This window comes from Crinia signifera, chromosome 8 (genome assembly GCF_055691185.1).
Source record: "Crinia signifera chromosome 8, ASM5569118v1, whole genome shotgun sequence".
NCBI classification, from domain to species: Eukaryota; Metazoa; Chordata; class Amphibia; order Anura; family Myobatrachidae; genus Crinia; species Crinia signifera.
This window is the reverse complement of record NC_139224.1, coordinates 159026132-159042543: the sequence shown is the minus strand read 5'-3', so window position 1 is coordinate 159042543 and position 16412 is coordinate 159026132. Positions and strand designations below refer to the sequence as shown.

The 16412-nt window shown below is 45.4% G+C and overlaps 1 protein-coding gene across 2 annotated transcripts in view; it reads left to right on the top strand.

The window, feature by feature from the left end:
- LOC146026688 (very long chain fatty acid elongase 1-like) overlaps positions 1-16412 on the top strand; it is a 74923-nt gene that overhangs the window by 35112 nt on the left and 23399 nt on the right. Inside the window, exon 1 of one of the 2 annotated variants that reach the window (XM_083157542.1) lies at positions 13780-13990. The exons of the other annotated variant lie outside the window; for it this stretch is intronic. The gene's annotated coding sequence lies outside the window, so the exon portion shown is untranslated. Of the gene's footprint in view, positions 1-13779; positions 13991-16412 lie in introns of those variants that run through there. 2 annotated transcript variants of the gene reach the window in all.

Below are 16412 nucleotides of genomic sequence, written 5' to 3'. Positions count from 1 at the left end.
CTTTCAATATTAGGCCTAGTGGTAGTTTTACACATTGTGCACTCCCCACATCTATGAAAACCTACATTTCTAGTACTGGGAGGTTTTTCTATAAGCGCACTCCGTACTAAATGAATTTTTAAGAGATTTGGCCCTCCTGTAAATAAAGGATGGTCTTTTAGGTATTTTTTCACCAATCACAGGGTCATCTTGAAGGATTCTCCAATTCCTCTTTATGATGTTTTCTAGTTTTTTATGATGACTCCCATACTGACTGATGAAAGACCATTCTGTTTTGTTATCTTGAGCCACTTTATTTTTTTCTATTAGCAGAGTGCTTCGGTCAACCTTTTCTAATTCGACCAAGGCTCTGTCTAAAGTTTGCTCCTGGTAACCTTTCTGTTTGAAACGATCTTTCATATCTCCAATTTCTTTTAGTAGAATAACTGGGTCTGCACAATTCCTCTTTAACCTCTTAAATTGACCCAAAGGTATATTTTCTAACCACCTTTTGTGGTGCTCACTTTGTATGTCAATATAAGAGTTGGAGTCAGTGGCTTTTTTAAAAATTTTTGTGCATATAAAATTTTCTTTTATGTAAATCGTGAGATCTAAAAAACAGATTTCTTCCTGACTTGTTGTAAAAGTCAGGTTAATATTATAATCATTAGAATTGAGGCTTACACAAAATTCTTTAAGATCACATTGGTTACCCCTCCAAATAAAAAAGATGTCATCTATGAACCGCCACCAGCACACCAGGCTCGCCCCTTCTGTTCTATGTGCATCAATGGTACTTAATTCCCAATGAGCCATGAACAAGTTGGCATAACTCGGGGCGAACCTGGTGCCCATGGCGGTCCCCCTGATTTGAAGATAAAAGGTTCCATTAAAATAAAAGTAGTTATTGGTTAAAATAAATTTGATACCCTCCAATAAAAAATCTTTTAAGTTCTGGGAATATTCACTTCTATCAAGAAACCATGAAACTGCTGTTAAACCTTTTTCGTTTTCAATCACAGTTTATAATGTACTGACGTCAGCAGTTGCTAAAAAACAATCTGAACTCCATTGGCATGTGTTAAGTTTCCTCAAAACATCTCCTGTGTCCTTCAAATGGGACATGGTCTTTACAACTAAAGGTTGGAGGTAGGAGTCGATCATTTCTGACAAATTAGAGGTCAAACTATTAGTACCCGTAATTATGGGTCGTCCTGGGGGGGCAGTAAGGTGCTTATGCATTTTGGGTAATATGTAAATGGTAGGGGTGGAGGGTGCTTCAATATTTACATATTCCATTTTGGTTTTTGTTATGCAGCCCTTTTCCATGGCCTTTTTTGTAAGTTCATGGAGTCCCTTGGTCATATTTTGTAGCGGATCACTCCGCAATTTTTTGTATGTCGTTTGATCCTCTAACTGACGATCAATCTCCGCGATATATTTCTCTTTACTAAGTAAGACCACCCCCCCGCCTTTGTCGGCGGGTTTGATAATGAGGTCTGGATCTTTTTGAAGATTTTCTATAGCTAGTTGTTCTTTTTTTGTGACATTTTTCTTTTTGCTACTGGTAAGTTTTTTTATTTCCTTAGTGACAATGGAATTAAAACTGTCTATGTTATTTCCCTTTATATGTTTCGGGTAGAACTTGGATCTCCGTTTAAATTTAGAGGTGGGAATTTCTTCCACATTAATGGTCTCTATTTCCTCAGTTTTTTTTAATTCGAAGAATTTTTTTATGGTAACCTTTCTTACGAATTTTTGGAGGTCCACATATATTTCAAAGGGGTTAACATTCGACGTGGGGGCAAACTTTAAATCCTTTTGTAATACTTTTAATTCCGTATCCGTAAGGATGTGATTACTTAAATTAAACACCTTTCCAGGTTCATTTAAGGTGGTATCAAGGGGAGGGGTAACCTTTTTATTCTTTTTCTTTGCTTTTTTGGTACCTCCTCTCCTCCCTCTGTGAGTTTTAGCAGAATTTACTACGGTCTTCGTGGGGTATAGGGTCTCTGTTCTAAAAAAGACCTTTTAACTTGATTGGTTTCTTGTAGGGGTTCATAACGATTACTTATATTTAATGGTTCATTTCTTTCCCATCTGTTATGTTTATAAAAGTTTCTTTCCCTTTCATGCCAATCTTTTTGCCGGGTAAATCTATAATCATTATTTTCTCTATTTCGGTATGAGTGAGGTGGTATGTATGGGCCATACCTTTTATTCTGACTGTGGGGGGTATTTTGGTGGTAATTTTTGGACTTATTTATATTTTTCTGAGCTCTATTTTTTACCCATTGGGGTTTTTTATAATTATTATTTTGTTTCCTCATTGGTGTTAAAGCTGGGATCTCTACCATGTCAGTGGGGGTATTTTTTATAGTTAGATCAATGGTAGTATTAGGAGAGTCCCTTTTGAACTTTTTTTTCTTTTTTAACCTAAGTACCCTGGATTCTTTTTCCAATTTGGATAGGATTATTTTTTCTTTTTCTTTTACATCCTCTAATTCCATGGCTGGTTCAATGAGTTTTTTAAGATTTTCTATTTCAATATTGAGCTCCGCGGACTCAATTCCTCTCTCTCTGATGATGAGGTCTATCAGGTTGGAAGAACATTTTTTTAAAATATTCTCCCATTCAATCTTAAATCTCTCATTAGTTGTTCCAAAGGATGGTGTCTTATTGATCACAAGTCCCTTGGGGATGAGCTTATGTGCCTGATATTGCTCGAGAGTGGCAATTTCCCACCACAGTCTATTTTCTTTTATTAATTTGTTTTCCAATCTGTTCAGGATGGTCTCCAAATTTTCATCCTGAATAGATGGATCACTTTGCGTATTGAAAGTATCTTTAATTAGATCTTTCCGAATTTCTCTATATTTAAACATATCCTGGCAGCACGGAAACCTCCCTTTGGTGTCAAACAAATATGCACAATAGGAAAAGGTAGGGTGGTAACCTGTGCGCACTATTTTACTTCAGGAATATCTGCAGCCCTCTGTTGCCAAATATAAGAGTAACACCAACTCTTAAATAGATATGGAAAAAAGGGGTTCAGGTTAACAGGCTAGGCGCAAAACATTTCTGAGAGTGGATATGTGAATAATCTGGACCCACAGTGGGGAATTATTACCAGAACAAAGATTTATTATACATAAATTTCACAATTTAAAAGTGCAAATGCAAAAGACAGGTGGTACAAAGTGCAAGTGCAACAGCAGTACATTCGATGATTCCAAAGAAAAAATGCATAAATATTTCAAAGTGCATATACAATGGATATGACGGGGAAATCTGATGCTTTATCTCACCATTCCAGGGAAGTGCGGTGGGCTAGGTGCTATAGATGGTGGGTCCCGGGTAGCAGGAATGGAAGCACCACCGCACAGGCTTTGGATGGGGATACACAGGTGTAGCAGCAGAGTCCTCCCGTCAGAGCGTTGGCATCCTCATAACATGTTTCGGAATCAGGTTCCTTCTTCAGATGTGGATGCCAACACACTGAAGGAGAGGGTTTTTATACCCTAGGTGATTAGCTAATCCAAATAACCTGTATTGCACACCTCCGTTTTTCCGGAAGTGACGTTTTTTGTTAAGGTGCACTTCAGATTTTTTTCCCCCTGATTGTGCATAAAATAAGAGTCCCCCGCATTGTAGTTCCACTTAAATGCGGACAAGGGCGAACTGGGCATTAGGAGCTGAATGCGCAGCGTCTCACATCGTTCAAACCGGAAGTCGCGTCACCGGATGTGAGGTTTGCGTTCCAAAACGCTTCCTATTTGCGTTCCACTGCGGCTTATTTCACTCACGGATCAATTATATACAAGATAAAAACTAGCGATTCTTATTTGCATTGACGATGGTGACCTTTCATCATTCAATGGAATTCATTCGTATGAGGAATCTTATAGCGTTATTTTGATGTTTCTTGTATTCCCATATCTCCATTTTGGAAACTGGCAGGTCAACAGATTGGGCAGGAAGTCCTATATGGCCACATCTATAATCTAAGCCCTACTTCATTCAGGCTGAGTCCATCCCTGATGTGGCCATATATTTATGTATAGATCCGACAGATGCCATTAACAATTGGGGGGGCCCAGGGTGGCTATTTGGGGTCTGTGGGCCATTTAACATTGTTCCCAATGTTAAATCGGGTCAATTGACCCATTTAACATTGTTCCCTATGTAAAATCGCGTTGATCGCATCGCATGCGATTTTTTTTGGTCGCATGCGATGCGACCGACGCAATTTTTTTACATGCGATGCCCATGATCAAAATCGTGGGCGCCCTTCTAGGTAAAGAGTACCACAATTTCTTATATAGCGCAGCATATTCCGTTGCGCTTTACAAAGGGGACAGTGATACAACAAAACAGGGTATTTACAGACAGTCAAAATGTAGGAGGGCCCTGCTCTCAAGCTTACAATCTAAAGGGAAATAGGCATTGATACATAAGGATAGATACTGTGTTCTTTATTGCATCGATTCCACCAGAATGCAAGGCTCTTTGACTGGTTCTGGAATTTTATAAGCTGCCTGAAGAGATGAGTTTTCAGGGAACGCTTATAGGTTTGGAGACTGGAGGAGAGTCCTATTGTGCTTGGGAGGGCATTCCACAGAGTGGGTGCAGCCCGTAGAAAGTCCTGCAGTCGGGAATGGGAGCGAGTAATGAGTGTGGATGAGAGACACTATATAAGAAACTGTAAATAAATACTTAAATTAAGGTGGAGATATTGATTAAACCAAGTCCTGTCTCAGTACAGTTGCCTTTATACATACAAGGTGTATATTGGGAGGAAGACGTCATTTCTGGGCTCCCGCCTGGCACCTTTACATCTCCAATCAATACAATGAGTCATGTGTTCCTGTACCAGTTATCTGCTGCAGAAAGGTTATCAGTGATGCTGGTCATAAATCGTTCCATCATCATTAGATCCACAGTCTGTGATAACATAAAACCGGAGGAGGGTTCACAGGCTCACTCTTCATTCCGTCATTGCCAAAGGAGGCGTCTTTGTAAACCGGATAAAATCTCAGTTCATAGTAACATTTATGATTGAATTGTTTTGTACTTAAGAGAACTTGTCTTCTCTGGATACTCAGATAAAAGAAACATGTACGTGTGTCTGTACAACTTGGAAAGCTGTGTATACTCACTGGCAAGCGACTAGGTAAAGGCCCACCTGCCACCCTAATCCCCACCCTCCCATGCCAGCGCAAGTGTACGCACAGACGAAAAATCATTTGGTGGTCACTCCCCATGAAATGATTTTGGCTGTATTGTGAAAATTGGTTCAGCTAATAAAATGCCTTTCTCCGCTCCGTGTGAAGGTAAAGAGTATATTCTATGGTAATAACAACCGGTAAATGTCCAGAAGCCATTATAACGGATGTCAACAGAACATTCGGCCCCCGGTAATAGGTCAACGTGTCGACGTCAGAAATGCTGACATTCTTCAAGGACGGGCTCTAGAGGGTTAGGGAGAGGAGGCTTGATGGTAGGTTAGGTTTAAGGTGGCCATACACTAGTACAATTTGGCCCTTTTCTACACGATTTCAGTGAATCGGGCCAATAAATTGCGTAAAAGGTGTTGCAATCTTATGTCAGTTACTTTCGCTCCGATGTGTGGTCCAGTGCGTCGTAACTTGTATCCACTGTATAAAGGAATTGGGTACTTGTGTAGTTTCACAGCGGCCCTGCGAGGGGATGCGGTACTTGTCCTCCCGACCTGTTCATACCCCCACTATCCACGTCGGCGTGGAGTTGATTTTATAAAGTGCGGTGAGCGCAGCGAGCCACCGAGCCCGAAGTGTGGCGAACGGACGCGGATTACTTGACGTATATTCTGCGTCCCCTCGCGGGGCTCGCTGCACTCGTCACGCTTCGGGCTCGTTTTGCGCATCCGCTCGACACACTTTGGGCTCTTAGCGCTCGCCACACTTTATAAAATCATCTCAACGCCAACGGTATGAACAGGTCGGGAGGACGCGTAACACGTCCGCTCGCAACGCTTCGGGCTGCTGTGGATAGTGGTGGTTTAAAAAGGAGGCATTTATTTTCTACCCACTGCGGTTCCAGAACAGGTGGTATTTCATGCCCTACCATCCACTACGGCATGGAGGGAGAATAAATCAGTCTATCGAGCATAGCGAGGCACCGTGCCCGAAGCATTGCGAGCGCAGTGAGCGATGCGAGGGGCTGCCGTACACTTAGACAGAGTCCAGAACTAGACGTCTAGATCTAGACGCCTAAAGAAATTTAAAAAACACACGTCGACCTTCTGCATTGTAGACCTTCTGCCGGTCGACCTAAGGACACTGTCGACCTTCAGTCAGGACCGGTGCTAGGCGGGGGGGCGCCCTGGGGCCCACCCGCTCCACCGGGGTGGGGGCTTTGCGATGCAGCCTCCGTGCCGCTACAGGGAGAGGGTGATGCGGTTGCTCCACGGGGGGGGGGGGGGGGGGGGGGTTGGGGTTGCCAGGTGCGATGCGGGGTTGGGGTGGCAGGCGGGGTGATGCTGATGCTGCTGGTGCCAAGTCATTCCACGGGGGGAGAGATGGCGATGCGGCGGCAGCCGCCGAGGTTGCTGGGGTGGGGAGGAAGCCGCTCACCTGCATCAAGGTTGCTGGGGGGGGAGTGACAGGCAGCCACTCACCTCCATCCAGGGGGTTCCCTGCTCCAGACTACCCCCTCCAGTGATCAGCGCCCTAGGCAAATGCCTAAAGCTGCCTAGTGGTGGCGCCAGCCCTGCCTTCAGTCCGTATCGACCTTCTGCCTGTCGACCTAAGAAGTGTCGCCTTTTCTTGGGTCGACCTAACAATCCATACCCAATGTTACAGGAACACACAGTGTATGAGCAGTATAGCCAACACCAAGGCCTGCCCGAGAGTCATTGACAGGATTGTGTTGCTGGTGTCGGTGAGGACAGGCACAACTGGCTGTACTGTACAGGGTGTTGTGTGTGCAGTCTCCTATTAATGCTCTCTATTCTGTGCTGTATCCATTGCACACAGACTGCTTACTGTTCTTTAGCGCTTCGAATATGGCATTATATCTATATAATAGGGCAGTGTTACATTTCCTTGTCCTCAGAACAATGGGACTGCCTGTATAGTGATCAGATGTCTCCTCCCTACACTGTCACTCTCATACATTCCTCCCCTGGTCCACACACACAGATTTACAGACACAGCTCTCGCGTTCTCTCCCACCCATCACAGACAGGCACATACCTTTAACCTCCCTCCCCCCTTCATGTACAACACACCTTAACCCTGGTCTTGGCTGTCTGCCCCATCCCCTAGGATACCAGGAATGTTCCTTACTAGACCTTTAACACACTTGGAGGGAGTGAGAGATGCAGCCCACTTACACTGACACAGGGGAGGGGGCAGAAGAGAGAGGTATTTGTGGTGCTTGTCACTCTGGAATGTGCCCTGTTATGAGGGATAGGCTGCAAATATTTAATACGTCCTATCTTCTTGTTGGGGAGTGGGCTGGGGACACCAGGCAGTGTAAACGCAGAATACTGTAGATAACCTTTCCTCTGCATACACATGCCTGTAACTCGGGGTTACTCCACCCAGACATTCTGCAGCATTGTTGTCATGGTGTGTACAACATGATGTCATGTCAACAGTCATTACACAGACACCATGTCATTATACAGACAGGTGATAGTATAGGGATGTCGGCTCTTGGGATGCCAGCAGTCGGAGGACCGACAGCGGCACCCCAATGGTCAGGATCTGACACTTTTCATGTATGTATGCTTCCCCTCCTTAACTGCTTCCCCCCCCCCCCCCACCAGCCTAAAGGCACACTACAGCAATTTGAGCGGACTTCACCAGATCCCACACTGCAAGCAATGTATCCCTGCCCGGGCACCTCGAGGGGGGATCGGCTGGCCATACACTGCTGCGATACATCACTGCGATGCAACACTTAACCCAATTCCTCCTTCTTAGTGCATAACCTTACTATGGTTGCTATGGACAACATCCCATCTTCAATAGGACTCCCCATAACGTCTACACCCAATTTAAAGCCAAACCATACCATTTCTTTGTTCAACATTTGAAATGTCTGCATTTTGCAGTTGTCGACATGGGTGTCAACAGTGTGACAATCATTATGGTGTTGACCTTTTGCGATTGTCATCATGGTGACTTGTAGGTGTAGGTATAACTTGTTAATTCAATACTAAAGCTGGCCATACATCAGAAAGATCGATCTTAAGATCGATTGCGCTCATGATTGTGTACAATTTCCCTTGAAATCCCCGGCAGTCCTTGGTGGTTTTTGGACACACAATCTACACACAATCCATCTTACAATCAGTCATACAATCCATCTGCTGTATGATTGTGTATACAAGATGTGCACACAATCTGCACACAATCTGCATACAATCCATCATACAATCAGTCATACAATCCATCTGATGATTGATTGTATGATTTGTGTACACAAGATGTGCGCACAATCTGCATACAATCCATCTTACAATCAATTGAGATTGTATGATTGGGTACAATATCTTTCTGATGTATGGCCACCTTAAGTCGGCTGATTCGAGGTGCTGAGGTCTTGGGTTCAATTCCCGCCAAGTGCTGTTTGTTTGTAGGATGCCCCACCTCTCCCCCATCAATCTAAAAAACATACTAGTAGGTTACTCAGCTTCTATGTTGGCATGAGAGACCAAATACCTCTAGAAAGAGCTGCAGAATATGTGCACTATATAAATAACTATACATATGCCTCCCAGCACTTAGGTCACGGGTTCGATTCCCACCATTGTACTAACTGTGCGGAGTTTGTATATTCTCCCCGTGCTTGCGGTGGGTTTCCTCCGGGTACTCTGGTTTCCTCTCACATTCCAAAAATATACTGGTAGGCTAATTGGCTCAAAAAAAAATTAACCCTGGAATGTCTATGTGCATGTACATGTGGTAGGGAATATAGATTGTAAGCTCCACTGAGGCAGGGACTGATGTGAATGTTCTAATATTCTCTGTACAGCGCTGCGGAATATACGTGCGCTATATAATACAATGCAGGTTATATAGACTTATAATTCACACATCGGGATCAGTGATGACCTTTCTTTAGAGAACCCTAACCCTTAGCTAATTAGTTACATGCAATCCATTCAAAGTCATCTTATTTTCTGTACTTAGTACTTCCTCAGTCACTGATTACATGGTGTAGGAATAACCGGGCCCCTGGAGCATTAAAACAACAAGCTATTCTGGGTTCCAAGTTCACAATACGTTTATCCCTTGGAGAAACAAGGTAATAATAAAATACAGCAAGCACGTAATTTTGTATTCGCTTTCACTCGTATTTTTATTTTTCATTTATTTTATAACCCACCATTGTGGCCCTACCATTTTCATGCAACTGTAACGGACCTTTTGGGCGGTATTCAAAAAACCTATGTAATGCTGCCCATACACTTATGCGATGGGATTCACTGCAACATCGAAGTACGATGTCCATCGAATCCGATCACATTTTTGGGTGCAAAAGTCAGCACCCGATGTCGAATGCCATCTTCCGATGGCACATCGGGTGCTGGAAGAGGGCGGGCAGGGGGCGGAGGAGTAGTGTATGCTAGCAGTAGCACTTGTGGGCGGCGGGATTCAGCGGTGGTAGAAGATTTGTTTAAAACACTGGGCTGCCCTGTGATTGGCTGAGCTCTCTCAACCAATCACAGGGCAGCCAAGTATTTTAAACAATTCTTCCGCCACCACTGACTCCCGCCACTCGCAAGCGTTACTGCTAGTGCTACACTACTCCACCGCCCCCTGATACGAGACGCAGGAACGCCGCCAGAGGTCCCTAGGGCCCCCGCTCGCCAAACCCCACAACGCTGAATGCGTCCCCTCCGCCGCCCACCCCCGGATTGTATTCGAGCAATCGCATGTGGTTAAAAACCACATGCAACTGCTCCTACACTTCGATAGATATTATGTGCAGCACATAATATCTGTCAACTCGACATTCGACAGCGTGCCCACGCATGGCGTCGAAAAGTCCCTTAAAAATGCATGCAATCATTCGATTTATTGGCCAGAATTGGTCGAAATCGAATGATTGTATACAATATCTCACAAGTGTATGGGCAGCATAAGAATGACAAGTGATACTACATTGTAATGCTCCGTACCAGCTGGTGTCAGTGTCGTGATTTTACATGCATTATTAAAGCTAGTACAACACATGTATTTACCTAGAGCCCATTGTTCAGGTGTTTGCACTTTTATGTGATTTATAGAACATATGTTTTTCCTACAGTGAGCTCCAATAACCTCTATCTGCTAGTAACAGCCCCACTGGTATAGAATTCTTAATTCACTCTTGTTTTCACTTGCATTATATATAATATATATATATATATATATATATATACACACACACTAGTATATATATATATATTTATTTCGAAAGCTAGTCTGCTACCCTCTGTGTTTGTGCATGTGTGAGAAAGAGATGTAGTTTCACTCTGTGAGTGTTTCGGAGACTCACGGACAATAAACATATATATATATATATATATATAGCAGATGGGGGCACTCCTATTCATCACCGAAGAAACAACACAGGTATACACATATAAATCCGGTGCCAGCCAATATGCAGCGCTGCAGCTGCTAAATACAGGGTCCAGGGGGATGGCGGCACTCAGTTGCAATAAAGACTCCACACTCGGGTAGTTGTCACCAACGTTTCTGGGATCTCAATCCCCTTTATCAAGGTGCAGGAAGAACACTTACAAAAGACATACAAAACATATAAATACCTTACCGGCCGTTCGCGCTGTCCGCCGTTTCCCGCTCCGGCGTCTGACTAGTGACGTCACGGCGCTGGTAGACGCTACGGGTAGCGCGAAGGATCCCAGTGCACAGAAGGTTGCTTAGCAACTAACATCAACAACATGGCCACCGGCATCTCGGTGACCATAACGCTAAATGAGACAAGAAAAAGAAACAACATTAAAGTGAAACAAGGATAGATAATAATCTTACACATAAAAACACAGTAAATGCCTCCCTACTGTTGCACTCAGGCACAATTATGGTAAAGCTAGCGACTATCGTAACTTCCTGTACTATGTCGACTTTTCGACTAGTCAGACGCCGGAGCGGGAAACGGCGGACAGCGCGAACGGCCGGTAAGGTATTTATATGTTTTGTATGTCTTTTGTAAGTGTTCTTCCTGCACCTTGATAAAGGGGATTGAGATCCCAGAAACGTTGGTGACAACTACCCGAGTGTGGAGTCTTTATTGCAACTGAGTGCCGCCATCCCCCTGGACCCTATATATATATATATATATATATATATATATATATATATATAGCAACAAAATAAGTGGCACTCAGAGGCTTGTTAGGATGGTGAAGTAACAGGAATATTTATTCCTAGTGCAGGGAAAACGTTTCGGAGCACGGAGGCCCCGTCGTCAGTTCAGGTAATGCATTACCTGAACTGACGACGGGGCCTCCGTGCTCCGAAACGTTTTCCCTGCACTAGGAATAAATATTCCTGTTACTTCACCATCCTAACAAGCCTCTGAGTGCCACTTATTTTGTTGCTGCATACTACCTAAGGACACCCCTTTTGAAAGAGGGCACCGGAGCAAGCTATTGGCATCCCCTTCTAGACCGGAGTGCCGGCCTCATCGTTGTATATATATATATATATATATATATATATATATATATATATATACACACACACACACCAAGGTGATCAATAGTGATCGATTTCCAGCGTATTCAATCCGGGGGACCGATGGTTCGGCTGTGTGCAGGCGTATAGGCAAATATACGCATGTGCAGGGCTGCTGTGCGAACGCCTTCGGAGACTGTCACAGTTGCCGAGGTGTTCGCAGACATTGGCCTGGCAGGGGGCTGGCACATGGGGGATGCTGGGATGCCCAGAAAAACGCTGAGCGTCCCCATGCAAATGCAGGCATGGCAAAAAGAAGAAAAATACCGACAGGATTTTCAAGCGCTCCTTCTATTCATATAATTTCGATGTCACTCCGTCTCAGATGGTCCTGATGATGGCTCGTGTGACATAGAAGAGAAAAACCATATAGTGTAGTACCCTTAGGTATGACCTCTAATACAGATGATTTCTGAATGTCAAAAAACGTACCCTGTATGGTGGTCCACTAAATGAAAGGTGGACAAATCACGCTCAAGTTTGAGGGAGTGACACACTTCCAATAGATACTCCAATGTCCTCCAAGTTGTTTCACATAGAAAAACCAGAAAATGGGTGCCCAAATGGTGAAATAACGTTTTAATGGTTTTAAAAACATACAATAAAAATTTTTTTTTGGGTGTAAACAATGGACTCACCAGATCGATGTGTCTACTAGATAAAAGCAGACATACAGAGCATAAGCTGGAATAACCACAGGCGTCCCTGGATGCTTTCTGTAGGTGTTAAGGTCCTGGTGTGATGTCCAAAGTCCACAAGTCCCCTCTGCCAACGCGTTTCAGACTTTCTGTCCTTTGTCAAAGGACAGAAAGTCTGAAACGCGTTGGCAGAGGGGACTTGTGGACTTTGGACATCACACCGTACACCGTACAGATTCAAGCTTGCACCTAAGCGCAGGACTTTATCCCAGAACCCCCTTTTTTCGCAGGCATGGCAAAAGTCTGCAGGGGGTGGGCGGCTGACATCAGCACCCCCCCCCCCGTTCTCTGCCCACAAGCATGCTCGCTAAGCAGCGAAAGACTGTTACTTAGCGAACTATGCTGAATCACCCCCCAGGTACACAACGCACTCATTATAGAATAAAAGTTGGACGCCAGTCTCCTTGTGTCAGATCAATGTTTGAATGTTTTTTTATATTTTCGCCAATGTAAAAAACATTGAGTTGTTCATCTGACACAAGGAGACGGGTGCCCGCCTTTTATTTTACACTAAGTTACGCTGTTCTGTATCGGAAGCCGGCATTAACGGTGGGGGCTCCCATATTGAAGGCACCAGTGAAAGTTTCTATTCGTGGATGAGTGCCGGCTTCTTTGCTTGATTTTTTAATTATATAAAACCAGGGCACAGGGTGGCATGTATTTATAGTGCTGTCATCAGAAATATATTACTCTGTGCAACATTCTTCATGTACCATGCTCCATGCCAGCCTACACACACACGTTATTATTTAATCACTGCCATAGAAAGGCATGCCAATGACAGTATGAGGTTGGCATAGAGCATGGTACATGAAAAATGTTGCACAGGGTAATTTATTTCCGACGACAGCACTATAAATACATGCCACCCTGTGCCCTGGTAGTGCATATGCCAGGAAGGAGCAGAGCTGCTGCTGCAGGTGGTCTGGTGGCGAGTTATTCCATTCCCTTAGCAGATTGTCCCTGTGGGCAGCACTTGGCACATCCCTATGCCCAGGAGGGTGCTCACCAGCCTCCAGGGAGACAATCTTACGCCCTAAAAGGAGCATCCTCACAATTACCCTGCTTGTCCCCAGAGTGCCACTTGTTGCCACTTTCAGATCAGTAGCCCGCTGGGAGGGTGACTGTTACTTAGCAGCACCTCATTATGCCCTAAACTGCAGCTATTAATGGAAGACAGAACACCACAAGCCCCAGCAGTGTGCTGGCAAGGTATGCTGCGACTTGTAGTCCCACCAGCAGCACATGAACACTGTCAGTCAGAGATGGCTTGAGGCTAGAAGCTGGGGCTCCCACACAGCTGCAGCCAGGGAGGGAGGGTGTGGTGTAGGAAGGGTGTGTGCTGCTGCTCTGCCTGTTCTGCAGGCCCCGGCTCTGAGCCCTCCCTCCCCTTACCACCAGCAGCAGCAGCAGCAGCAGCAGCAGGCTGGGACTCGGATGTCTGGTGTGTGCAGAGTGAAGTTGAGTCACACACACAGGGGTGTGGTTACCCAGATCTCCCTCTCTCTCCCCTTCCTTTCTCCTCTCCCTCTCTGTCAGGCGCTGGAGTGGCAGGATTCCTCTTCACAACACCAGGTAAGAAAGTTGCTACATGGGGGGGCCAAGGTGGCATCTCAAGGGCTTGCCAACTCCAAGTCACCTTGCCTGGGGCACCTGAGGACTCCTCTGGCGCCTTCTTGCTACTAGTGGGCATGTGGAGAGGTAACAGGCCCAGGAACTTGTTGGTGTGCCAGTGCTGGGCAGAGTTTGTGTGCCAGGCACAGGATGGATTGTAGGGGGGGTCACACCATTGACATCACATCCTCAGGGAGTGCAAGCGTACTGGGTGGTTGAAGAAGGAGACTTTCTACTTTTACAGTAATTGGGGGGGGGGGGGGGGGGGGGGGTTGGTTGGTTGGGGTGAGACTGATCAGCTTTTGTGTTCATAGTGAGATAAGTGAACTTGGAGGTGGTGTATGTCCCCCCGAGGACATGGAATTTCCAGTGTCCTGCTTTCATTTACAGATTCTGCCCGGGGAACTATACAGGAAGGAACCAGAGATAGCCACAGGTATCACAGAGAGTAGCTAATAGTTCTCAGCAGTTAGTAATTATGTATCCATTGCACTTATTGGGGGAGGGGGGACCTATGGGAAGTTATCTGGACTCCTTGTGTATGAGAGGTGACTGCACCTTTTGGGTCAGCTGTAAGTGGGTGAGAGGTGAACACACAATGGGTGTGAGTTTGCTGGGAGGGGAGTTTGTAGGGGTGTGTGTCTCTGATGATCGTGTTGAATTATTCATATTTTGTGCTACAGTACAGTCATAGCCTGGCTGTCATAATGTTGGTGCTGCTCATGTGACCTGCATGCGGTTCCACGATACCCTGTCTCATGGTCTGTGATGTCACGCCTGTGTTCCTGTTGGCAGGCAAAGCAGAGTTTTGTCCTGGCAGTTTGTTAGTAATGTTGTGGTTCTCGCAAGGTCAAGGGCTGGGAAATGCTCACGTTACACTTCCTTCCTATGGCTCCTTCCCTTAAAATCACTTTGCATCAGGTGCACTTATTTCCTACTGCCCTGGGTCAGCTAGTCCATGTGGCACTGTCCCTGCTGATCTACCCATTGTAGATTCAAATGCCTCATTGCGTATACTTACACGCCGGTGTTACTTCATACGCTTCCTGGGCCGGAGGTGGTTACGCCACTTTTTCCTTTTGTATTTCAATGTGCAAAAGAAATCTGGGTGTGAAGCTTTTTTTTTTTTTTTCCCCTGTCATTGCACGCGGTAACTGATTGGTGCTGCGGTATACAGCCATAGGAACACATTGGTGACCTGGTGTACACCATGTTGTATATTTTTAAAGGAAGAAGTAGCTGTGATTAAAAATCCGATACTTTACTAATTTTTGTGGCCACCACTTATGCTACGGAACTGTACGGCAAGGAGGGTGTCCACGCCACCATCGATTGCCTTTTAATAAAGTTGTGGCGAGCGGAGAGAGCCACAGAGCCCGCAGTGTGGTGAGTGAACAATGGTGCTGCGAAGCATCGGCGTCCACTCGCCACGCTTCGGGCTCGGTGGGTCGCTTCGCTCGCCATAATTTTACTAAAGGCAATGGATGGTGGTGTGGACACAGGAGGGTGGTGTGAAAGTACCTATAGTTGTCGGAGACGGGATGTGGTCAATTTCCCGGTGGTCAAAATCCTGACGCTGGAATCCCGACCGCCGAAATCCCGAAACTTTCTCCCTCTGTGGGCGGTCCACGTGTCCATCCCCCCCCCCCCCCCCTTGTCGGGATTTTGACCGCCGGGATTCCATACCGAATCCTCGGAGACAGGTGGCCAGACCTCAGCATTTGCTTTCAGAATAGCTGTGAAATCATCCTCCACTCCAAAGCTTTTGCGCCACATAAATTCCGAGAGATATGATTGGAGGTTCCCTTGCCGAAAATCTTTCTGTAGCGTCTAACCTAACTGGCATAACGGTACCTAGATCCTTTTATTATTCTGCTTCTACAACCTGTGGCTCTTCGCCTGTTGTGGAATTAAAGGTTCCAGAATGATATAGCAGCATATGTATTTGTGAATACTGATATGCCAAACTGTGGCCCTCCAGCTGTTGTAAAACTACACATCCCAGCATGCCTTGACATAGTTTTAGCATTCCCTAATAGCAACACTGTGGCAAGGCATGATGGGACTTGTAGTTTCACTACAGCTGGAGGGCCATAGTTTGGCCATGCCTGCTGTAAGCATTCCTCATCTGGGAGTCTAAGCCACATTTCAGCTGTATCCTGTCGATTTTGGCCACCGGTGGCTCTCTGGCGACTGTATAGTGTAGTTGGGGCCACCTGTAGCTCTGCATGCTGTACGTTGCTGCGTGGGACTCGCCACTGCTTGCTGAAAGACCATTCAACATGCTGCTGTAGAACTACGCATCCCAGCATGCCCTACAACAGTTACACAATTTGAGCATACTATAACTGTGGCAGGGCATGCTTGGATGTGTAGTTCAGCA